Here is a 25,334-nt window from a genome sequence, read left to right as displayed (position 1 = left end):
TAAATATGAGTTGCGCCATTGTTGTTGTTGTCATACTATTTATTACTTGGCTCTAGGCCAGTCCCCACCACAGTGAGGTTGGGGCCATTAGATTGAAGTCCACAAGGCCACTGTCCTGTGTGGGGGTGATGAGGAGCTCCCTACAAGGGGTGACCCCTCCTGGTGTGACTGAAGGAGGAAAGAGAAGTTCAGACAAGATGCTGGATTTCAGGAGGCGGGAATCCTGACACAGTTCAGCCTCTGAAAGTGCTGGGTGTCTGAGATGTGTAGGTATGGGGGGGGCAGTAATGTGTCTCAGCCTCGGAAAGGCCACCCAGGAGCCATAAGAGACACTCCGCAGATGACCCCAAATGGAAAAGAAGTAGGCAAGGCCTTCTCGGCCACACCACTTCAGAGGCCTGGTTCTCTAAGAGTATATTTGAAACACTCCAGCCTGGTTTCTGCTACCATGAGGAATTAAAGGACAGGGACTCTGCTCATCATTCATTCATTTATTCCTTCCTTTGTTAATTCATTCAACTAGTCTGTGTTGAGCACCTTCTGTAAGTCTAGGCACTGAGGATGCAGAATCAACAAGACAACCTTGCCCTCAAGTTGCTCTCGATGCTTCCGTGAGTAACCTCTGCCCCCCTCTCCAAGAGCAATGTGGGATAGCACCAGAATCTGGTGAGAAAACTCCAAGGGGACAGATCCTCATAGACCAACCTGCCCCTCTCAGTCAGGAGGGTATTTCCAGCACCAATCTTGGAAGTTCTGGAGTTCATCTTTATTAAACAGGTGATATTTCCTTACCATCCCCTTGCCCATCAGGGTAAAGCAAGTGCCCCCCTGTTCCTTCTCTGCATGCATGCTTGCTCTGTGGCCAAAGTCCTGACAACGGCCTACAATCCCCTACAGAATCTGGTCCCTCCTACTTCTCTGCCCTCATCTGCCTCTGCTCTCCTTCTCACCCATTCCATGCTGACCGCTCTGCGTCCCTCACACAAGCCAGGTCTGCTACTACCCCAGGGCCTCTGCACCTTCTTTTCCGTCTCGTGGAATGTTTCCTCCCAGTGTGCACATGGTTCTCCCTTTCAGGTCTTTACTCAAATGTTACGTAACTTTTCGGTGTGTTCTTCCCTGACCTTTCTTTTGAAATGTCATTACTCCCTATACCCACACTCCTATCCCTTTTTAATTTTTCTCCAGAGTACTTACCATCCTCTATTATACTTACTTTGTTAATATTTTCACCCTCCACTTACTTTGTTAATATTTTCACCCTCCATGAGGTCAGGACCTCTGTCAGTTTTGCTCATGGCTGTCGCCTTCGTGCCTAGAAAAAGCCTGAGACATGGTAAGTACTCAGTGAATACGTTGAACAAGAAAGAGAAGGAACACCCAGAGAACTACATACTCCAAGGAGACCTCAGCACTAATGGGGATAGCAAGAGGCCAGTAAGCCCTACTGGGGGCTGACCTGCAGCCCCAAGAGCAGGTGAATGGAAGGGTTGCTAGGCAATGTGCTAAGTGAAGAGTCAAGGGGTCATGCCCCTTGCCCCGCTCAGTGTCACCTCGTTCTGGCTAGAGTTTGATGTGTCTCATCTCCAAAATAAGCTGCCCTGGTTCATGCCACCTGACTCTTGGCAGGCTTTCACCTTAGCACACTTTCCCATGCCCAGCCTTTCAGTCTCAGCTCAGGGAGACATTCCCTGAGTGAAGCAAAGAGGACTGGAGTGAGGAGAAGGGAAGCTGCCCTAAGTGCGCACCTACTATGTACCAGGCATGTTTCATGCACTTTCCTTCCACAGCAGCCCATTTTACAGATGAGGAAGCCGAGGCCCAGAGAGATTATATCACTTGCCCGGACTCACAAAACTAGTAAGTGAGGGAACAGAATTCACCCCCAGGCCTCTGATCCTTTGAATTACTACCTGCCCTAGGGCACAGTGGGAAGAACTTCCCAGGCCTCGCTCAAGGAGTGTAGAATTTGTGGTTCTGCAGAGAGGTCTCTGTGGGGCCGCGCTGGGTTTTGGGGTGGGCCAAGGAGGCCTGGGCTCCCATATATGCTGCCCACACTCCAGCTCCAGCCATGGGGTGAATGCCCCACCCTGGGTGGGCAGCGGGATCTCTTCAGGACCAACTCAGGGGTCAGGGACGGTTTGCTTCAACTCCTGCTGGCTGCCAGCTCCCTCTGCTGGACCAGCCCTGAGGACAAGCTCAGACACAGGGACGCCTCTGTCTGTCCACACTTAGGCTCTGGCAGCCCCTCCCTACTGCATGTGGGCAGTCACAGCAGGACAACTGCAGTGTCCCCCCAGTGTCTGGGGAAGGGATCCTCCAAAGGATGTCTTTTGGGGGACTTGGGAGCCTTATACTAGCGGAGAAAATGTGGGAGGGGGTTCCAAACACTGCCACCACCAAGCTCAGCTCAGACACAGTCCCTGAGTCTGTGGACAGGCGCTGTGTCTCCTCTATGGGGCAGGAGGCTCCCTGAGAACAGGGAAGTCTCTCCCCTGAGACTGGAACCTCCCAAGGGCAAGGGTTCTGTCCCTTCTCTTAGACTTGGAGTTGCCTGTGGGCATGGGCTGTCTCCCCCTTCAAACTGGAAGTTCCTGAGTTTTACTGCTGCTCACCTGTGATATAAACCCACCCTGGGACACCTTCTCAGCAGCCCGGCCACTCCCAGCCCCCAGGCACCTGTCCCTGCCACTCTCCCCTCTCTCCGGGCTCCCCTCCCCACTGTCAGAGCTGAGCTGACACTAGGCAGTGCTGGTGAGTGCCACCCTGACCTCAGCAGCCCCAGAGGCAGTGCAGCGAGCTGCCTAAGAGCCTTGCCAGAGATGGGACGTGACTGCCCCCCTGAACTCAGCTGCAGGCGTGGTCATGAGGAAAGCGATACCTTGGGGAGGCGGAGTGACCAGTGACATCAGTGTACGTGACTGTCAGCCCAGTGTTCCCTTCTGCCTTCTACCCCTCCCACCCGCAGTGCTTGTGGAGCATATTGACCTTCAGCTCACGGGCACAGGCCTCTCTTCGTGCCCACCCCAAGGACAGGGGCAGTACCCGGGGGAAATGGGTTGCTCTCTGACTCTTTGTCTTCTAAGTGATTACCCAGGGGTCAGAAGAGGCCATAGGCCCCAGCCCTCTCCAGCCTGGGCTTCTAGGACAGGAGTCAGCCACTTCCTGGGTGACCCTTTTTGCTGGCAGCCCTGCCCTGAGAGAATTGATCGTTCTCTTGGCTCTGCTAAATCTTCCTCCTGAGTGCCTGGCAGGCTTCTGGTGACTGGAAGCCAGTGTAGAGGGCACCTGGCTCTCCACCACAGGCCTGCTGACAGAGCAGCCAGACCCGCATCCCTGTGGGAGCAAAGGCCCAGCCAGGATGGGCAGGGCTGGCTGTCCCAGGGAGACAAGTTCAACCACCTTAGATGACCACTATTTGTCCCTGAGATACCTTCTGGAGACCCCTGTTGCTGCGACATCTCTTCTCAAGTGCCCCCATCAAGACCCCACTCAAGGGATTCCAGGTCCAGAGATGGCATCCAGACATAGCCCAGGGCAGGGGCTGACCAGTGAGGGACACCCAAAACTAGAACTGTGGTTGCCAAGCTTGTTTCATTGTGCATGTTTGTTTGGAAATATATTATGAGTATGCACCCAATATAAGTATATTTCTTTAAAATTATATATATTAAGGCCAACATCACCGCTAGCCTGAGGTATAATACTAGTTGGGGCAAGTAACGAATCAGCAGAACAGCAAAAAATTTAGCAGGGATATCCGAGAACAAGAAAGCCCTAGTGAGCCTTGATAAGCTCCCACATATCCCTGGGGGTGGAGAAGGCTGTGTGCATACTAAGTGGAGACTGGAATATCCCTGGCTAAGCACACAGAGAGAAAAAGTTGGAGCAGATTTGTAAACGGCCCGAATCTTGACTATGTTTCCCAACCCACACACAGATGCATTGGCAGAGGGTAGGAGCCTTACCGAATCAAGGTATTTAAGCACAATATCTAACCAACCATTCACAGAACACTAAGCTATGCTGACTGGGGGGCAATGTCTAGGAAGTCAGGCTTAAAAATAAAAACAAAAATTTAAAAAAGAAAGTGTGCAGAGACATCAGCAGCCACACACTGTGAAGAAGACAGACTCCATAGAATTAGTCTAGGCAAGTCATTAAACAAACAAAAAACTCAACAACAATCCTGGTGGTGGTGACAGTAGTGGTAGTGGTGGTGAATTGCTACAATATATTATCTAAAATGTCCAGTTTTCAACAAAAACTACAAGGTGTGCAAAAAAAAACAGGAAAGTGTGATCCATTCAGAGTGGGAAAAGCAGTCAATAGAAACTGTCTCTGCGGGGGTCCAGATGTAGTACTTAGCAGACAAAGACTTCAAAGCAGCTATTATAAATGCATTTAAAGAAATAAAGGCAGCCATATATAAAAATTAAAAGAAAGACTCATCAAATAGAGAATATCCATAAAGAGACAGAAATTATATATTTTTTAAAAGAACCAAATGGAAATTCTGGAGTTAAAAAGTATAATAACTGAAATAAAAAATTCGCTAGAGGGGTTCAATAGCATTTTTGAGCTAGAAGAATCTGCAAACTTGAAGACAGATCAATTGAAATTATCCAATCTAAAGAACAGAAAGAAAAAAAGAATGAAGAAAAATGAACAGAGCCTCAGACCTGTGGAATAACATCAAACATATCAATATATACTTAATGGGAGCTCCAGAAGAAGAGGAGAGGAAGAAAGAAGCAGAATAAATATTTCAAGAAATAATGGCTCCAAAGTTCTCAAATTTAATGAAAAACATTAATTTACGTATTTATACAAAGTCCAAGTAGGAGGAACACACAAACATCCATAGTCATCATAGTAAAACTGTTGAAAAACAGAGCCAGAGAAAATCTTGAAAGCAGACAGAGAAAAATAATGCATTATACAAGGGAACCACAATAAAATTAACAGCTTATTTCACATCATAAACAATAGAGGCCAGAAGGAAGTGGGATGGCATATTCAAAGTGCTGGGGGTGAGGGGGAGGGAAAAGACTCTGTTAACTAAGAAGTTTATATCCAATAAAAGTATTCTTTGAAAATAAAGATGATGTAAAGACACTCCCAAAGAGTGAGAATTTGTTGCTAGCCCATATGCCTTATAAGAAATACTAAAGTCATTCAGAGTGAAAGGAAATGACACTTGACAGTAACTTGAATCCACATGAAGAAATAAAAAGACCCCCAAAAAGTTATTGTATAGATAAATGTAAAAGACACCATAAATAGATTTTTCTCTTTCTTAATTGATTTAAAGGACAAGTGCATAAAATAATAATATAAAACCATGTGATATATAAAAATTATATGTATCACAAATACATAACAACACAAAGCGAGGGGAGGAAATAGGGTTATATTGGAGCAAGGAAAAGACACCAGGTTGTAACTTGAATCCACAGAAGAAAATGAAGAGAACGAGAAATGATAAATATGTGGGTTAATATAAAAGATTCTGTAAATATATTTTTTATCTTTTCTTCTCTTAAATTTTTAAAAAGGCATAAGATGGTATAAGCAATAATTATAACACTATTATTGGATTTTTGACATATTTACATGACCACAATAACACAAAGAATGAGGTAGGAAATGAAGCTATATTGGAACAAAGTTTCAATAATTTACTAAAATTGAGTTAGAATTAATCTGAAGTAGATTTTGATAACTTATATATTACAATTCCTAGAACAACACCTAAGATAATAACTCAAAAATATAAAATATATTTTTATAAATATAATAAAGTAATAACAATGTAATTGAAAGTACATTAGGAAGAGTGTTTATTTAGCACAGACAGTAAAGGAAAAACAGAGGAACAAACAAAAAGATGTGAAGCATATAGGAAAAATGCAAAATTGCAGAGATAAATCCAACCATATCAATATTTATGGTAAATGTGAATAACAAACATTATCAGACTGGATAAAAAAAGCAAGAAAAACAAGATCCAATTATACACTACTTACAAGAGACATTTTAGATCAAAGATACAAATAGATTGAAAGCAAAAGAATATATACCGTGCAAATGGTAACTATAAGAGAGGTCAAGTATCTATACCAATATCAGACAAAATAGACTCTAAGAACAAAAAAATGATACTAGAGACAAAGAAAGACGTTTTATAATGATAAAAGAGTCAGTTCATCAGAATGATATAATAATTAAATACATATGCACCTAAATGCAGAATACATAAAACAAAAAGAGACAGAAACAAAGGGAGAGATAGAAAATTCAACAATAATAGCTGGAGATTTCAATACCACACTTTCACTAACGTATAGAAAAACTAGACAGAAAATCAGCAAGGATATATAAGACTTGAACAACAATATCAATCAATTTAATCATATATAGATTACCATCTGGTGTCTTTTCCTTGCTCCAATATAACTCTATTTCCTCCCCTCGCTTTGTTATTATGTATTTGTGGTACATATGATTTTTATGTCACATGGTTTTATATTATTATTTTATGCACTTGACTTTTAAATCAGTTAATCTGTTTATGGTGTCTTTTACATTTACCTATGCACTTCACCCAACAACAGCACAAATGCACATTCTTTTCAAGTGCACTAAGAATATTCACCAGGGTAGACCATATAGTAGACCCTAAAACAATTCTCAATAAATTGAAAAGAATTAAAATCATACAAATTATGTTCTATACCCACAACAGAATTAAATTAGAAATCAACAACAGAAGAAAATTTGAGAAACCCACAAATATTTGAAAATAGAACAACACATTCCTAAATATTTCATGGGTCAAAAAAAAAATCATGAGACAACTTTAAAAACATTTTTGAACTAAATTATCACAAATACACAACATATCAAAATTTATAAAATGCAGTTAAAGCTGTAATTAGTAGTAAATTTGTAGCTTTAAAAACGTATACTAGAGTCTACGGCCATGCCACCCTGAATGTGCCCGATCTTGTCTGATCTCGGAAGCTAAGCAGAGTCGGGCCTGGTTAGTACTTGGATGGGAGACCACCTAGGAAGACCAGGTGCTGTAGGCATTAAAAAAAGAAAAGAAAAGAAAAGAAGTAAAAAACAAAAACATCTACTAGAAAAAGAAGATGCTAAATCAATAACCTATAATTTCACTATAAGAGATTAGAAAAAGAAAAGCAAACTAAAACCAAAGTAATCAAAAGTAAGTAAACAATAAAGATTAGAGCAGAAATCAATGTGAAAAACAGAGAAACAATAAGAAAAAAATGACACTAAAATGTAAAGATCAACAAAATTGACGAACCTTTAGTTACACTGACCAAAAAAAAAAAAAAAAAAAAAGACTACAAATTACTAAAATCAAAATGAAAAAGGGAACATCACAGAAATTAGAAGGGTGATAAGAGAATGCTATGAACAACTTTATGCCAACAAATTAGACACTTAGATGCTTAACATTATTAGTTGTTAGAGAAATGCAAATTAAAATCACAATGAGATACCAACTTAGACCCTCTAAAACGACTATAATCAAAAAGACAGACAGTAACAAGTATTGGTGAGAAGGCAGAGAAATAGGAACTCTCATACACTGTTGGTGGGAATGTGAAATGGTGCAGTCACTTTGGAAAACATTTTGGTAGTTTATTTAAAAGTTAAACATAAATTTACCATACAATGCAGCAATTTTACTCCAAGGTATATATCCAAGAAAAATGAAGAATTATGTCTACACAAAACCCACAAATGTTTATAACAGCATTATTTATAACAGCCAAAAAGCAGAAACCACTCAAAAGACTATCGATTGATGAATGGATCAATAAAATATGGTGTATTCATACAACAGAATACTATTCAGCCATAAAAAGGAATGAAATACTGATACATATTAAAATATAAATGAATCCAAAAACATTATGCTAAGTTAAAGAAACCAGACACAAAATACCAGACAATGTATGATTCTGTTTACTGAAATGTCTAGGAAAGGCAAATCTATAAAGACAGAAAGTAGATTAATCTGGGGGTTGGCCACAAATGGGCAGGAGGGAGCTCTTTGGGTAGGCGATGGAAATGTTCTAAAAGTGGGTTGTCATGATGGTTGCACAACTATCTATGTTTACTAAAAATCACTGAACTGCACATTTAAAATGTGTGAATTTATGGTATGTAAATCATATTCAATAAAGCTCTTTTAAAATTATATACGTGTGCTGCATATTAAATATACATTTACCAAAAAAAACAAAAAAGAGAGAGAGAGAGAGACATTTAAAAGGATGAGGTAAAATAAATATATCTTTATTTCTAGTCATTTCTCCCTGAACTCTTCCCACTTGGGAGACCACTAAACCCAACTACAGGAGGGACATGTGGTCTAATGGTTAGAGATGTGGGCCCTGGAGCCAAGGTCATTTAGCTAGTAGGCAGGCAGAGCTGGGTTCAAATCTCAACTCTGCCGCCTACTTGCTCAATGACCCGGGAGGAAGCAATGTAAGCTCTTTAGGGCTGTTTCTGTTTGTAAAATGGGGATGAAGAGAATAGTAATGATTAAGCAGGATGCCCAGGGGCTTCTGTGAAAGGGTAATGGGGAGGGGCCACTCCCAATCCATTCTTGGTGTGGCCACCAGCCAGCAGGCTCACTGCCCCTTAGGAGTCTTCCTCATTCTTAACTCCTGGACTCACCAAAGCAATCCATAAAGCACCTACTGTGTGCTTAGCACCAAGCAAGCAGGTTTGAAGGCTGAAATTCCCCCACTCCAGACACACGCAATACGCAGACTGCCTCATTGGTTCATGGAGTCTCATGAGAACTTATCTCCATTGCGCGGATGAGGAAACAGGCCCAGAGAGAGGTCACTAACTCTAGAACGCGGGGCAAGGGCAGGGCTCGCATTTCCGATGGCCAAGAAGAACTTTGAAAAGGGAATATCAAAGGTGCAATAGCAATTCTGAACGGTGCAGGAAAGAGAGAAGGCGTGGAGCTGACGACGGGGAGGACGGTGCGCAGAGGAGCTGGGCGTGGATGTAGGGATGGAGTAGGTGTCAGTGCGGCCACCAGCCCTTGCTGGGAGAAGAAGTCAGACGGCTGGCGGGCGGGGCCCAAACTCGCCAAGATCTTGTCAGTGCCCCTCATTCCTTGTCCGGCCCCACGGGGATTAAGAGAGCAGCTAGGCAATCCCTGTCTGCTGAGAACGGTTCCCAGGCTGGTTGGGCTGACCTGGTCCTTTCTGAGACGTCAGGGACTACGGAGTCATCTGCCTTGCAAACCAGGAGAGATTTGCAGCTGCATGGACTCTAGCCTGGCGCCCCCACCCTCTGGCAAGAAGCCGGGATTGGGTGGGGGTTCCTCCCAGGCTCCTGATCTCTGAACAAACCCAAAGTATTCACAGAGTAAGCTCCTGATCACCCTCTAAAAATCGCTTTAAACTCAAATTAGCTTCTAGAGGTCACCCCCTCAGAATTAGGGTTCTAGCCAGAGAATTTCAGATGCTGCCTCAACCCAACCTCCTTTTTCCTCCCAGTTAGCCCATTCAGGAAATGCACTAACATGAAATGCAAGCCAACCCTTGGCCCTCTTTTAGGATGAAGGCAGCCCACCAGGCTCTGCAGGCTCTGACCCCTTTCTTCCTGTTCTTCATCTGACTAGTTCCCAATCTTACTTGTACTGCTTATTCCTGCCTCAGGGCCTTTGTACATGTTGTTCCCTCTGCCTAGGCTCTTCTCAGCCTCCATGCCCATTTCCCAGGGCAAATTCCTTATCTGCCTTCAGATCTCCATGTTCCCAAGAAGACCTTCCCTGACCATTCACTGCACCCCAGGAACAATGCTTATGATTGGTTTTATCATTTTGTGTGCCTGATTGTTTCAGGTCTCTCTGGTCCATGAAGATGGTAAGCTTCAGGAAGGGTCCAGGCTCTGGCTTGTTCAGCACTAATCTCTGGCACAGGGCCTAGAACATAGTACGTGCCTGATAAATATTTGCCAAATGGATGTATGAATGAATCCAGTTGGAACTCTGACTTTAAGGAGTAAGAAACTGCTTTTAAATCCAGTGGGAGGGCTGCACTTGGAGTCAGGGCCTGAGCTGAGGGGCAGAGGCTAAGAACCTGTCTCATCTCTGATTCACTGTGAGCTTCCATTTTCTTTTCTGCATGACAGAATAATAATAATGACAATCACAGGCTTGATATAACCCCAAGGTTGAGGTGATATCAAATGAAACAATGGACATGAGACCCTATGAATTATCCAGCCAAGCCTACAGAGGGCTTAGGTTTGAATCCCAGCACTGCTTTATAGCTGGGTCAGGTTGGATAAGGTACTCAATGTCTTTGAGTTTCAGTTCCTCAGACGTGCAGTGCAATTCCTATCTCACGGGGCAGTAGGAGAGTTGATGGTTCAGCCCCAAGTATAGCACATAGTAAGCCTGGAGCTCAGTGGGTGGCCATTGGGACTATTACCTTCAACTCCAAACCATTTTGTACAGGAGCTGTATGGAATTGCTTATTGAGAAACCAAGAATGTTATAGTACATATTTTTATAGTATGTCCGGGCCAAGAGGTGGGTCAGAGTTTTGGGAGAGGCCTCCCCGAACATCTTTTCTGTGCCAGGCACTGCATTGCACACAGACGGGGAGCAGCAGGCCATCTGGGTCTTCCCTAGGTGATTCCTTCCACAGGAGCAGCTCAGGAAGAAGGTGAGGCCAGCCACAGTGGGTGCGACTGGGGCAGGCCTTGGCCACAGGCAGCACCCTGGATGAATCAGGCCATAGGATGTTCAAGCAATGTGGTTGCACAGGAATAAGGCAGTGGCTGCTCAGAGCTCACCTTCAGACCACAGAGTAATAGGGCTTCCCACTTGGATCTGCTGTGCTGAGCACTTGTTTGGGGTTTAGGGAAGAGAGGTATCATATTCTGAGCACTTTCTACAGGTCAGGCTCTGTCCTGTGTACTTCACACAGTATTGAAACCATCCTGCCAGTAGGTGCTATTAGCCCACTTTTCAAAAGAAGAAACTGAGGCTCAAAGCAGTGAGGTGACTTGCCCAAGATCACAGAGCCAAAACGTGCTCAACTAGAATTGTAACCCTAAGCCAGCAGCTTTCCACTGCCCCGTTCTGCCTCCCTGGGGAAGGGGGCTAGGCCCTGGGGAGACCTGCTCTCGGCTGTCTCCTGGAAGAGAAATGGAGTAACAGGTCCCAGGACCCTGGACACTTTCCCCCAAGTCTCTGCCACTTCCAAGTAGAGATGAGGACCTCTTTGTGCTTCTAGCAGAGTAATAGTATTAAGAATATTATTAGCTATAATTTAATGAGAAGTTATTATGTACCAGTGAGCTTTCATTAACTAATTTCATCCTCAGGACAGGTCTATGGCTGGGTCGCATGATTGTCCTCATATACAGATGAGAAACCGAAGTCCGGAAAAGCTAGCATCGATTCTCCTGGCACTGCTTCTATTTTCTTGTACAAGAAAGCTATGTTGTTGGGGCGCTTTGGAACCCCAACCCAGAGTCACATAACGACTAAGGGAGGAATGAATGAGTTGATTGGGAAGTCCTCCCTCACATCTACCCCAAGTCCCACAGGCTGCAGCGAGAGCATGACATTCCACAGCTTCTCTCGGCCAGCTGGCAGCCGTCCTCCAACCACTGGGACTTGGCCCCTCCTTTGTTGGGAGCCAGGAGGGGGTGGTTCTCCTTTGTTCCCCAGGCCTCAAGGGAGCATCCTTACCCCAGAGAGGCTGGCTAAGGTCATGGGTCTCTGCCCCCTCCCCAGGCCAGCTTGACCATGCTGGCAGCCCCGTCAATCAGGTGCAGCCGGCTCAGCAGCCTGTCTTTTATTTCCTAAATTAAAAGAACTTGTGATTCCTGATTGAATTAAAGGCGGGAAGGTCAGCTCTGAGAGCAGCAGGGAGATCTCAATCACAGGAGACCGGAGGCAGCCAGGGTAGCCAGGAGGGCAAGACACAGTGCAGGCAAGGCCAGGGGCAAGGGTGGGGGACGCCCCCAGGACACCACTGCTTCTCTCTCAGGCTAGACCTAGGCAAATCATGGTGTGAGGGTGGCTAGTCCACAGCACCCACCCCCCACAAGCCTTTTGAGCTTGTTGGTTTGAATCAGAGAAATTTCATCCTCCATCTTGCTCCTTGTACAGTAGACAACCTGCACCAGTGTACTAGGCCTATCTATTAGTTAAATACCCTCAGAAAAATGAATTCCATAGTGCTTCTCACTTCCTATTGGCAGCAAGTTCTTTCCGATTTTTCTCCTAACTCCATGTTGGACCTTGAGGAAACAAGAAGATGGAGCTTCCTGCTTCAAAGTCATAAAGAACAGTTACTCAGTCTGCTTTTCCTCCACCTATAACTCAGGCCCTGGGATGCTGCACACCCCCTGTGCCTCCTTAGACACCTGGACAGACTAGAGAGAGGATTGCAGTGAACATCAGGAGACCTAGGGCCTGGTGGGGAAAGCCCCTTTTTTGGCTCTGGGACTCAGTTTCTCTATCTGTACAACAGGAAGTATAGCCCTTACAGAGTTCGCCAGAGGCCTCGCTTCCCTGGATAGCCAGGGTAAGGATGTGCCTTCTTGCCTGGGCTGGCACTAAGCCCACCTTGTGAAACCATAGATGCCCTGCCAAGAGACACGTCAGGAGCGGCGAGGCATTGATCCCCGTCTCTGAAGAGCGGATATGAAAGCCCTGGAGGAAATGCCCCATGTCTTCCAAGGACAGGCAAGAAGAGACAGGCTTTACTCGTGGTAGGTGGGAGTGGGGTGAGACATCAGGATGAACTGACTTCCGAGTTAGGGCGGTTTCTGGAAATAGGTCATACAAAAGCCCTTTCCTCATCTCGCTATCCCCAGCCCCTCAGCCCCTGTGGTATCTCCATGGGCAACCTTAGATATAAGGGTCACACTGCAGCTGGTGGGACTGAGGCCAGACACGGGAAAGGGCTTCTGAATGGTGGGATAGATAAGGCAGTGGCATATGTTATCAAAGGAAGGGTGCCGTGGGCATGCTGAAAGAACTGGGGAGTCATCAGCCCCACGAGGCAGTGGAGGTGAGCCCTGTGCCTGGTTCCAGAGAACAGGCTTCTCCTATCATGCCTCCCTGGCCTTGAGCAGGTTCTTTCTGTCTTCTGCAGAAGGGAGGTGATGATGCCATCCCAGCATACAATGGCCAATGGCAGGGTGACATGGTGGCTAGGATACCTCGTTGTGGGTGGTTTTTCCCTGTATATTTGAATTCTGCATGCCCTTCAACAAAGTACACAATATCTTATTTTTAATGCTGTGGCATAGACTGTGCCTTACTCTACCAGCAGGCTCACAGAGGCCCTTTCCATCTACCAGGTGCTGTTGCAAGTCCTTTACATGCATTTGACTCATTTAATCTTCTCCACGACTGTTATTATCCCCATTTAGAGAGGAAACTGAAGCACAGTCTGGTCCAGAAACTTGCCCAAGCTTAGCAGTAGCAGAGCACCCAGGTTCCAGGGAAGTGATGACTCCTGAGCTGGATCTTTCTGTGACGACAGCAATGTTCTATATCTGTGCTGTCCAACATGGTAGCCATCAGTGCCGTGTGGCTTTCAAGCCCTTGGATATGAACGATGCAACTGAAGAACTGTATTTCGCTTTTACTTACTTTTCCTTAATTTTAATTTAAATAGCTGCGTGGGTTATTTAGACGGTGCAGCTCTTCGGACGGTGCAGCTCTGCTGAGCAGCTAGGCATGACAAGGGCCATCTAGATGTGTCCCTTTCATCCTCCATTTGCACTCCTCCTGGCTACTGCCAGCCCGGACTTCCCGGAAAGCGCTCTCTTTCTCCTACATTCCCTTGTGAGGGCTTCCTTGTCCTACCCACATCTGCCTCCATATTCCTTACTTGTCCCCAGAGGTGTCCTGGAAGGGACTGGTCTTTGGGTCTGAGTGAGCTCCTTGTGTGGCCTGGCCCTGTTAGTGCTTACTGCTTTGTGTGACGCCAGGGAGACAGCACTGCTTTAGAGGGGAACCAGTCCTCCTTGGTGGATACTTAGAGACCTGAGTCTGCTGGGGAGACATGTGTGAACAGCTCTCCTTCACCAGGGCCTCAAGCTGGAGGACTCCTCCTAGGCCACACCCTCTCCTGGAGCCTGAGGTACCCGAGACACTGAAGGAATGTTTTGACAGACCTTCCGCTCTGCCCCCCAGGGCCCTGACATAGCCTTGGATGCTGGAACCATAAGGAGCCAGGCACAGGCCCTAAGGGTTCCTGGTGGATGGGTGTTTGCATTTACTCGAAGTGAGCCCCGAGGAGGCATCAGTGGAGCTCCGGAGGTATGCCCAGAGATCAAATTCACAGTGGGCCTCGAAGTTGGACAAGTTGTCTGCTAAGTGGGCAGGTAGAAGGAAGGCATCTCCTACAGAAAGGAAAAAGCAAAGTCAGAGGTATAGAGACTTTTATTTTGGGCCATATGGCCATGTGGGAAAGAGGCGAGGCTTGCAGTTGCAGAGAGCCTGGCAAGAGGGGGCAGCTGGCTAATCACACTAGTGCCTATGTCCACTGAGGTGGGCCCAGACCCTATAGGCCAGCCCAGTTCCAGACCTGTCACACGTGTTGTCTCATTTGGTTCTCACAACTGCCCTAGAGGAAGGTGTGTTTGGCAAACAGGGAAATGGAGGCTCCGAAAGGGAAAGTCACTTACCCGGGTCACATAGGCAGTAGGACCTGCACCCCGCAGCCTGGCTTCCTTGATATGACGCACACCTGGCCTTCTTCCTAAGACTCTTGGACTCTTCTGCAAACAACGGAGTTAAAGGAGGGTCTGGCCAGATTTGTGCAGGCTGCTGAGTGGAGGAAAAATGGAAATGGGAAAGGCAGGGGCAGGAGCGTCTGCATAGTTTGGAAACAGGAGGCTTGCCCTGCAGTGCTTACAAAGCCAATTCATCTGGGAGAGGGAGAGGCCTCCAGACTGTGGGGGAAGGGGGAGCAGAGGAGGGCTGGGTTGTGGAAGAACCTGATGAGTTTAAATCATAGTAAGTCGGCGGGGCCTTGAGAACTTCAGAGATCTGGAACTCAGGGGGAAAGGACTGAGGTGGAAAAAAGGATCTAGAGGCCAGTGTTGATGGCGGAGGCCTTGGATGGACATGAAAGGCCGGCCGCGGAGCAGAGGTATTCTGCAGGAAGAGGAGAAAGATGGGGCAGAGGTTAGAGGGGAGGTGGGAATGCACCCGTGGGGGGATCCCAAGCATGCCCCACTGTGCGTGTAGTCTCTAGGGCTTCAGGTCTGCCTGCCCAGGCTCCCCTAATGAGCGTGGCCTCGGATTTCCTCCCTACGCACTCCCCAGAGTGCTCAGAAAAGTGCTGAGGCCACTGCTGTCCCTGGGAAGTGTTTGCTGATTCACTGAAGTGGAGAGCCTAGCAGCCAGAAGATGGCAGAGTCCCCGCCCTGCCTGGGGGAAGCCAGGTATCACAGGGCCCAGGCACAAGGGGCAGCCTGGAAGATGTAGGAGAGATAGCAGCACACCCACCATCCTTCACATTCTGAGCTGGGATAGAGGTGAGCAAAGGTGGGCCTCAAGAACCAGGGAGAGACAGAGACAGATCCGCAGACAGACATCCCCTGACGCAGAGGAGCAGAAAGGGCCAAATGAGAGTTCCTGGGACAATAGTTCTCTAGGAGAGGGCACAATCCTTGCCACCTAGAGGATCAAGGAGGGCTCAGTGGGGAAGGTGACTTTAGTGCTGGGCCCAGAGGAGGTGAACATTTCCAGCAGCAAGTGCACAGACAGGAAATTGGAGGCCATGTCAGCGTCTGGCAAGGGGCCTGGGTCGGCTAGCTCTTTCGGTGGGCCGGCCGTGAGGTGTAGAGAGACATGAAGCCAAAGGAAAGCTGGGTCCCAGGTAGAGAGAACTTTGACTGTCTAGTTAGTTTGAACTTCATCCTGTAGGCAATGAGGAGCTCTTGCAGGTTTTGTAGGAGAGACACCTGGGGCAGGGGTGGCTGTGGGAAGGCAACCTGGTCCTCACTGGGATGAGAGAAGGAAATGTCCATCAGGGTCTCCCATGGGGCAGGAACCTCAGCTCCACAATCCAACTCTCCCACAACAGCTGGGCTGGTAAAAATAGCTGGGAATCCCGCTGGGATAAAAATAGCTGTAGGCGGGGGAGTTCACCTGCACGGACAGGTAGGAAAAGTAGGTCATGGCTGAGGGCCACCTGGGAGGTAAGTGACAGGGAGTTGGGTCTCCATTCAGAGCTGGATCTCCTCCTTACCCAATGAAGAACCAGCCCCTCTGGGCAGCTCTGAGCAAGGTTCCATAATGGAGGGGATTCTCGAGTCAGCCTTCCCAGACCTGTAGGTGACCCACTAGTCCCATTTCCCGGCTGTATCAGGGCAAATCTGACTTTGGGCATCTTCTGGCACCTTGCCTTCACTTCAAGAATCCACTTCCCAGAAGAATCTAGTGCTTGGTTTCTTGGCAACATCACTTCCTGGACTCACTGGGTTTATAATTTATTTATGGCTTTATTGCTACCGTTTATGTATTGAGCATTTATTAAGTTCTATGCAATGTGCCAACTTCTCCACACTACATGAACAATCCTTCTGAAATATGAGGCTGTTTTCCAAAAGCCAACATCTCTTAGAGCCTTTGTCCACACTGTTTTTTCTTTTTTAATTATCATACAGTAAAATTTTCTTCTTTTTCCTTCTAGTGTACGGTTTTATGAATTTTAACACGTGTATAGATTTGTGTAACCACTACCACCACAATCAGGATACAGAATCATTCCATCATTCCCAAAAACTCCCTTGTGCTAGCCCTTTCTAGTTACACCCTCACCACACCCATAACCCTGGCAACCACTAATCTGTTTTTCATCACTGTAATTTTGTCATTTTGAACCTGTCAAATAAATAGAGTCATCTAGTATGTAACTTTTTGACTAGCTTCTCTCATTTAGTGTAAATATCTAAGATCTATCCAAGTTGTTGTGTGTATCACTATTGTTCCTTTTTACTGCTGAGTAGTATTCCATTTTATGGATGTACCACACTTGATTTAACCATTCACCCACTGAAGGACATTTGTATCGTTTCCATAGTTCGACTGTTACAAATAAAGCTGCTGTGAACATTCATGTACAGGTTTTCATGTGAAGAAAAGTTTTCATTTCTCTGGGGTAAGTATGTAAGAGTGAAATGGCTTTGTCATATAGTAAGTTTATGTTTAACTTCACAAGAAACTAACAAATTGCTTTGCAAAGTGCCTGTACCATTTTACATTCCTACCAGGAGTGTATGAGAGTCCCAGTTCCTCCGCACTTGGTTTTGTTAATATTTTTTCTTATAGCTATTCTAATAGGCACGTGGGGTATCTTGTTGTGGTTGCAATTTGCTTTTTCTTCCTGGTGAACGCTGTTGAATATCTTTTCTTGTGTCATTCTTATATCCTCTTTGGTGAAGTGTCTGTACCAATCTTTTGCCCATTTTTTAATTGGGTGGCTTGTTTTCTCACTGTTGAGTTTTGAGCGTTATTTATATGTTTAGGATAGAAGTCCTTTGTTGGATATATGGTTTGCAAACTTTTTTTTTTTTCCTAATCTGTAGCTTGTCTCTTCATTTCCTTGACAGTGTCTTTGGCAGAGCAAAAGTTTTTCATTTTGATGAAGTCCAATTTTTATCAGTTTTTCCTTTCACGGACCATGCTTTTGATATCATTTACAAAGTCTTTCACCCAACCCCAGGTCATGAAGATTTTCACATGTTATCTTCTAAAAGTTTTATAGTTTGATGTTTTACATTTAGATACATGATCTCTTTTAAGTTAATCTTTGTGTTTAGGTCAAGTTATTTGTTTGATTTTGGTTTTGCTTATGGGCGAACAGTTGTTCCAACACCATTTGTTGAAAAGACTACCCTTTCTCCATCAAAATGCCCTTGTACCTTCATACATATTGATCACATTTATGTGGATCAATGTCTGGATGTTCTATTCTGTCTCATTGATCTACATGTCCATCTCTTTGCCAGTACCACACTGTCTTGATTACTGTAGCTTTGTATTGTCTTAAAATTGAGTAAATTTCTCCCACTTTCTTCTTCTTCTTTTTTTTTTTCAAAATTGTTTTAGCTCTTCTGGTTCCCTAGTTTCTCCATAAAATTTTAGGATCTGCCTGTTAATATCTACCCTCCCCCCAAAAAAAATCCTGCTGGTATTTTAATTGGTATTGTGCCAAATCTACAGTTCATTTGGGAAATTGACATCTTTGCTGTTGAGTCTTCCAGCCCATGGATACAGTATACTCTTCCCTTTATTTAGCTCTTCATTGATTTCTTGCAATAGCATTTGTAGTTTTCAGCATACAGATAGCACATGTCGCACTATGGTCTTTATTTGCTCAGCTAATACTTGCCTCTTCCATTAGTTTATTAGCCACATGAGTGTAGAGACCACATCCATGTTGCACACCAAGCAACAGGCAGTAGGCCCTCCCTAATTACTCTGAATGAATGACAGCACTTCTGCATACATCATCTCATTTAATCCCATAATCCCTGCAAGGTAAAGATTATACTCCTTATTTCGTGAGGAGAAAACCATGGCTTGGAAAAGAGCTGTAGGAGGCATTTTCTTATGATGATCCCTAAGATCCCCATCCCATGGTATAAAAACCCTCCCCTTGGGTATGTGCAGGACCTAAGAATATGAAACATCATTCCTGTGATTAGATCACATTCTACAGCAAAAATTAAGGGATTTTGCAGATGCATTTGAGGTCCCTAATCAGTTGACTTTGAATTTATTACAAGAGAGATGATTTGGAGTGGGCCTGACCTACTCGTATGTGCCTTTTAAATGAGGGTCTAGAGAACACGGGCAGAAGAAGTCAGAGAAATTCAAAGTAGCAGAGGTGCTCTTCTGTTGACCTTGAAGAGGCAAATTGCCATATTGTGAAGAGGGTCACATGGCAGGGAACAGCAATGGCATCTGAGTTGAGGTTCTCAGTCCCACAACTACAAGGAACTTGGCAGAGCAGAGCCTCAGCTGAGATCATAGCCCCAGTCACCACCTTGATTTCAGCCTGGTGAGACCCTGAGCAGAGAACCCAGTTATGTTGCACATAGACTTCTGACCCTACAGACACTGTAAGACAACAAATGGGTGTGATTTTAAGCTGCTGTATTTGTGGTAATTTGTCATGCAGCAATAGAAAACTAATACAGGGGCCTTTCCTAGGGTCCCAGAGCTGGGACCCACAGGTCTCCAGACTGCCAAGCTCTTGATCTCCACCAATCAAGCATTTCTTGATGCCTGCTTCTTTTGGGAGGCACAAAGGCCTTCTCAGTTCATGCCTTCGTTGTACTTTGTTTTGTGCTTTGATTTGGATCTCGAGCTTATAGAATCCTTGGTCTGTGACACTCGTTAATGGTCCATGCACAGCCCACTTTCATTTACACTGCTTAGTTAGTTGGTTTTAATAATGTAATAAGTATCCATAAATCCACCACCCAGATGGCCCCTCATTTCACTTCTTAACCCCCACTTGTGGTAACTGTCATCTGAATCCAGTGTTCATCATTCCCTTATTTATTGCTTTACAGAGTTTAAGTGCATCTATCTGGATTCCATAAAATTATTTTTATTTTAATGGTTTTTAACTGTATAGAAATAGTATCCGATGGTACATATTCTCTTGGGACCTTTTCATCTCAATTTTATGTTGCCAAGATTCCTGTATATTGTTGCCTATAAAGTAGGTCTTTCGTTTTGACTGCTGTATAGTATTTCACCGTGTGACCACATAGCCACAGCCCACTCATCCACTCTGTGACCGATAGGCATTTGGGCGCTTTCCAGGTTTTTGCTGTCGTCAATAGTGCTGTTCTGAACATTCTCATACAAGTCTCCCGGTTCAGTAACTTGCTTCTTTGAGTCCAATTCTGCCTAAAAAAACTGAAGAGGTAGGATTTCGTTTCTTTGACATTGGAAAAACAGGAGCCTAACAAAACTTCTTGCTAGGGGCCCACCCTTGACTGATTGCTCCACTGCACTCACCTCAAAGTGCTGCTCCCAACAGATCCATCTGAATGCCATCAACCCCAGACACCCAGATCTGGGGCCACAACCCCCCTGCCACCCACCCAGGGAGCACATAGAGCACACACACAGCTCCGCCCCAACCCAAGTTTCAACATCGAGAGCTGGATCTGAGGACGTTCGCTGACCACAGTGGTGGCTGCGGGCAGGGCTCGGAATGCGCTGTCCCGGAAAGGCCCCCGGCCTAGACCGCCACAGAGCATGCAATGACAGCAAGTGTGGTGACAAGTTGGCAAAGTGGGAAGTGAAATGCAGCTCCAGGCAGGCCCCTGCACTGCCGGTTTTCATTGATGACCCCGACTGAGTCACTCCTCTTGGGCCAAAGTGTCCTCACATAGCCCAGAGGAGATGCACACCCAGTGAGATAAGAACCTTGACATTTGGTTAGAGGGAGCGTACGAGAGGGTGGAGAGGGCTGAGAGGCCACGTCTGGCAGCCTGTGGTCCTCCCTGTGAAAAGAACCCTGTCGAGGACTGAACAAAAAGGCTGCTCGTGCCCAGGGCCTCCAGGGACCCTAACTGCACTGTCCTTATCAAATTGGAGGGGACTGCAGCCCTTCTCCTGACCGTGATCCTGCCTCCTACCTGCCCCCTACCTGCCCTCTCAGCAGGACCTGATCACACCCACATGGGTAGCGTGCGGCATGCCGGTCCCTGCTACGGGAAGGGAGCCCAGTGGTTGGGGCACAGCCCTTTGCAGACAGAACCAAATCAAAATCCCAACTCCACCCCTTCTTACCAACTATGTGACTTGGTGGCTTGCTTAAGATCTTCAATCCTCAGTTTCCTCATTTATAGAATGAGGATGATAAAATGCGTCATAATGTGGCAGTTAAGAGCATGCTCCTTGGGCTCCAATCTTGTCTCTGTCACTTACAAGCCATGTGACCTTGGACAAGTTACTTAAGCTTTTTGTACTCTGGTTTCCTCAACTATAAAACAGGATAGAAAATACTGCTCAAACATCAAATACAAACATCAAATGAGTTGATGTTTATAAAGAGGTTAGCGTAGTGCCTGGCACATAATGACAGAGCAATAGTCAACATCATTGATTCATTCATTTAACTAGTTTTAATGGGGGGTAAGGGTGGAGGGTCAGCTATACATCAGGCACTGTGTCTAAAGCTATGGGCCGGGGAAGGCAGGAAGTGGAGGAAGACAGTCCTGGAGGTTCAAGCACTCACCATCCATTCAGAGCGAAAGGCCAGTTCCCTAAAAACTATGGCAAAGGGTCTAGATGTCATAACCATTTTGGGAAAATAACACACACCCTCCAGAGCACTCATCTCTGGCTCTGCTGTCCCCTCTAGTAGGGAATGAGGGCAGCAGAACCTGGACTAAGGCTGTGGGGATGATGAAGCCCCAGGAGCTATAGATACAGGCAGAGAGAAGACATGCCGGGTCTGTGAAGTCATGGGGTGGAGAGAAAATAGACAGTGAAAGACATGGCCGTGAGATGGGACACTGAGGCAACCAAATTCAATCTATTCCACCCGATTTAGAGCTGCTAAACAATCAGCAGCACTGGCCTGGCGAGTAGAAGGGACATTCCTGACCCTAGGACAGCCTGAACTCAGGCAGGTGCCAGGTCCTGAAGGGTACAAATCTGGGCTCCCCTCCCTCCCAAAATAAGAAGCACTCAGAAAATTCTTTTGGTCAGCAGATGAACTGAAGGAGACAAATTGAGGTCAAATGCAGGGAGGGCCCTCCCAGAGCTGTGTTGCAGACGAACCAAGTCGTCATTCTTCAGCAGACACATCCAGATGGCGGGTTTCTGTGGGTCAATTGCGTGACAGGTAATGACAAGAAGTAAGGGGAGCAAGGGCCTTAGCCTTCACCCAAGGGACAAATGTCAGAGGGGGAGGCACTCCTCCTGAGCCTCCCCAGACAGCCTGGGCCTAACCAGGTTGTGGTCTGAAGCCCCCCCTAAAGTTTCCCTGAGTGACCCCTCTTGCCTCACTCAGTGTCAGCCCCCTCAGATGTGGGCAGCAGTGGCCCTGACTTTCTGCCTACAACCCCTCTCTAGCAATGGACACTCCTGGTCACCAGACTGAGAATGAGTGGGACTTGGGTGAGAGGGGACAAACAAGGTCACTGCCCTTCAATATTCAGTGAGTGTCATACTGCAAAAAAGACACTGGTCCCTCGGAACATACCCAGTGGAGGAGGATGGATGAGAAGCCTGGTGCCACCACCCAGGGAGAGAAGGGTATGTTTTGAGACCTCTTATGCTTATTATCTCAGTTACTCTTCAGGCCAACCTTAGTGGGGTTCACATCACTATTCCCATTTCACAACTGAGGAAACTGCGCTTCAGAGGCCACACAACCAGTAAATGGTACAGTTAGCTTCAGACCTGTGTCCTACCAGCATTTAGCCCACACTTTGGCCCAGACTCCACACTTTCCTTAGTTTAAGGAGAGGAAAATTCTAGGTCACCATAGACACTGTTGTCAAATCCCAATGGGGTCAGCCATTGGCTCTGGGTCAGACTCCTTCCTGTGATCTCTGGTATCTGAGGTCACAGGGAGACAAATCTCCATCATTCCAACCTCACAACAGCAGGGAGTGTTCATCCCACTTGATGCCGAGATTCCTTCCCTGGGAGCGTGGTTCTACAGAAGGTTCTAGTCCAACACTGCCCCCCACACACAGGTACCCACCAAGCAGGGGCTCCCTCACTACTTATCATCTCTTTCCTTTGTTCTCATCCACTCAACACACCTTAAGAAGTGCAGTGGGTAGGATGCAAGGAGTTAGGGGTTATGGAGGGCAAGTTATACAGAAAAGGTAGAGGAACTCAGGACAGCGACAGTGAGGCCACCCGCTCATGCTCTAGACAGAAGCTGCACATGGGAAATGAAGACCTCTGAAGACGGGGAGGTCTGGTGACAGTACCAGAGACTGGAGAGGGAGGGGACAGGAAATCAGTATTTCTTCATACTCCAAAGGTCAGAGGAGACGTGGGCTACTCCTTGAGTGGGGTCAGGGTCAAAGCCCCAGTTCAAGCCGGCTTCCCACCCAGCACTCCTACATTCCCAGATCCTGGCTGCAAGCCAATTTGGCCCAGTTAGTTCCCATGACACCAGCCTTGCTGTCCCACGAGCATCAGAGGAGGGACACAGGACTGTTTCAGAGCTCCCCTTTAGGATGGTGTCCATGCGCAGGATCTTCACTGGTCTGAGTCCCTGCTAACCGAAGGCTTGTGCTGCATGCTGGAAGGACGAGATTTAGGAGACCAGGCCCTGCCTGTAGGAGTCATCAACCAGAGGCCAAGCCAGGCAGACTTACCACCAACTGTTCCCCAAAGCAGGGCCCGTGGGAGTGGGGCTACTGGTGCAAAATACGCTAATTATGTGGACCACCAGACAGGAGATTCTTCCTGAGAGTGTCAGGATCTTGGGGAGATACTCATGCCCAGTGGAGTCCACGGGGGCAGCAAGACCAATACCAAGTCATCATTATAGGCTTCTGTACGAGGAGGTGGCCAGCCTTGAGCTGTGCCTTAAAATATTACTCTTGGGAGAAGGATAGAGGGGACTTCCTTCCACAGGTCGTGCTCTAACTTACTTCCACCCTGGCCCCAAGAATTAGACTTCTTCAGAAAGGGTGCTTCTGTCTTAGCCTGGATACCCCTAAAAGTGGAGTATGAGTGGGTTTGGGCTGGGGTGCAGATAGTCTATTTGGGAGGTGACCCGAGGGAATAGGAGTGAGGGATGAGAGTAGAGGACAGAGTGAAACGGAGAAGGGGGATCAGCCAATACCAGGATGTTTTATTGCATTAGCTGCCTCTGCGGGTGACTGGTGGTCCTTCAGGAACTCACTTAAGAGCCTTATGAAATGTATTAAATAAAAATCGTTGGCCCAGGAGAGCAAAAGGGGGAAACATTTATCCACTGGATCACTGGGTTTTGTCCCTCCACTGGGCAAAGGTGTCCCCACAGGCCTCCCTCCTGGGGTGTACATAACAGAGTGCTGAAGGGTTGGTTCCACGGGCATCCACGTGCAGGAACTCAGAAAAGCCTCGGGCAGAAGGTGGGAGGCTCTGGACTAAGGCAAGGCCCAGATTACACCTGCGTGAAGCCCAGAAAGCCTGCGTGGAGATGGTCACTACAGCAGGGGCTGGAGTAAGTGGTGGGTGCAGAGGAACTTGGACCTAACTGTCCATTACAGGCCTCACATTGCTGCCTTCACCAAGCTATCAGCAGCATCAGCAGCTTCCTGCAGGGCTAGCTTTTCAGAGTGTGAAAAATCCTTTCCTACAGCCAGAGAAAGCTCAGAACTTGGATGTCAGTGTGCAAGCGGGCAAATCCTAAGTACGCAGCAAGGTTTCAGAGTCTGCTCTGCTTTGTCCAGCTCAGGACCAGTCTGGCTTCTTTCCTTAAGTGCTTCCCTCGCCAGGGGGCCTTGGTCCGGTCCGGAAGGAAGCAGAGTCCATTCTGCCTGGAACTGCTGCCAGAGCCCTCCCCTCAGAGCCTGGCTGCTCCCAACCTTTGCCTGGCCTCTCCACATGCATTTATTTCCTGCCCAGCCAGCTTCGCTTCATTTCTCAAGCAACTCATTTGGGCTCCTCCACTTTCTCCCTGCTCAGCATCTCAGTTCTTTTCCTGAGCTGCACCCCCGGCGCCCTCCTGCCCATCTACAGGCCCCAGACATTGGCACTGACCTCCCGGGCCCCCTGTGGCTTGGCCCTTTCTAAGCCTGTTTTGGGCTCTGCTCAAATCAACAATTACAAGCAACCACTTTTCCGTCTTACTCACACAAGGTCGCCATTGTCCGCTGCACAAGGGAGGACTAACCGTGTTCACGCCACAATGGAGAAAGGAGGTTTACCCAGGGGCATCAGCACTACCTTCATGCTCCATGCAGACACTACAGGTCACACGCAAGCTAAACGCACACCTCACATAGGCCCACGTGGCATGTGCAGAGAACAGGTGAGCCAGGCTCGGAACAGGCTCTGAAGGGGCACACAAGTGGCCCATCACTTGCAGAAATGAGGCCTTAGCAGGTCTAGCCCTTTCTTAGCTGTGGGTTCCCTCTGCTTAGGCCCTGGGACACTCTCCTCCATCCCTCCTTCTCATCTCTTCATTTAATCCTCATGACCCTGCAAGATGGTATTACGATTCCCATTTGATAGATAAGAACACCGAGGTTCAGAAAGGTCATTAGTTTACACAAGGGGAGGAGAGAAGAAGGGAGAATGG

General features: G+C 46.8%; 1 non-coding gene across 1 annotated transcript; it reads left to right on the top strand.

The window, feature by feature from the left end:
• The first annotated feature begins 6,975 nt into the window (after window positions 1-6,975).
• Window positions 6,976-7,094, top strand: LOC120596372 (5S ribosomal RNA). The gene has a single exon (XR_005651143.1). It is a non-coding gene; the product is annotated as a 5S ribosomal RNA (ribosomal RNA).
• Window positions 7,095-25,334: the final 18,240 nt, after the last annotated feature.

The sequence above is a fragment of the Pteropus medius genome, unplaced genomic scaffold (assembly GCF_902729225.1).
Source record: "Pteropus medius unplaced genomic scaffold, Ma_sr-lr_union100, whole genome shotgun sequence".
In the NCBI taxonomy this organism is placed as follows: Eukaryota; Metazoa; Chordata; class Mammalia; order Chiroptera; family Pteropodidae; genus Pteropus; species Pteropus medius.
Note: the sequence above shows the minus strand (reverse complement) of the source record. Positions and strands in the feature narration are given on the sequence as shown.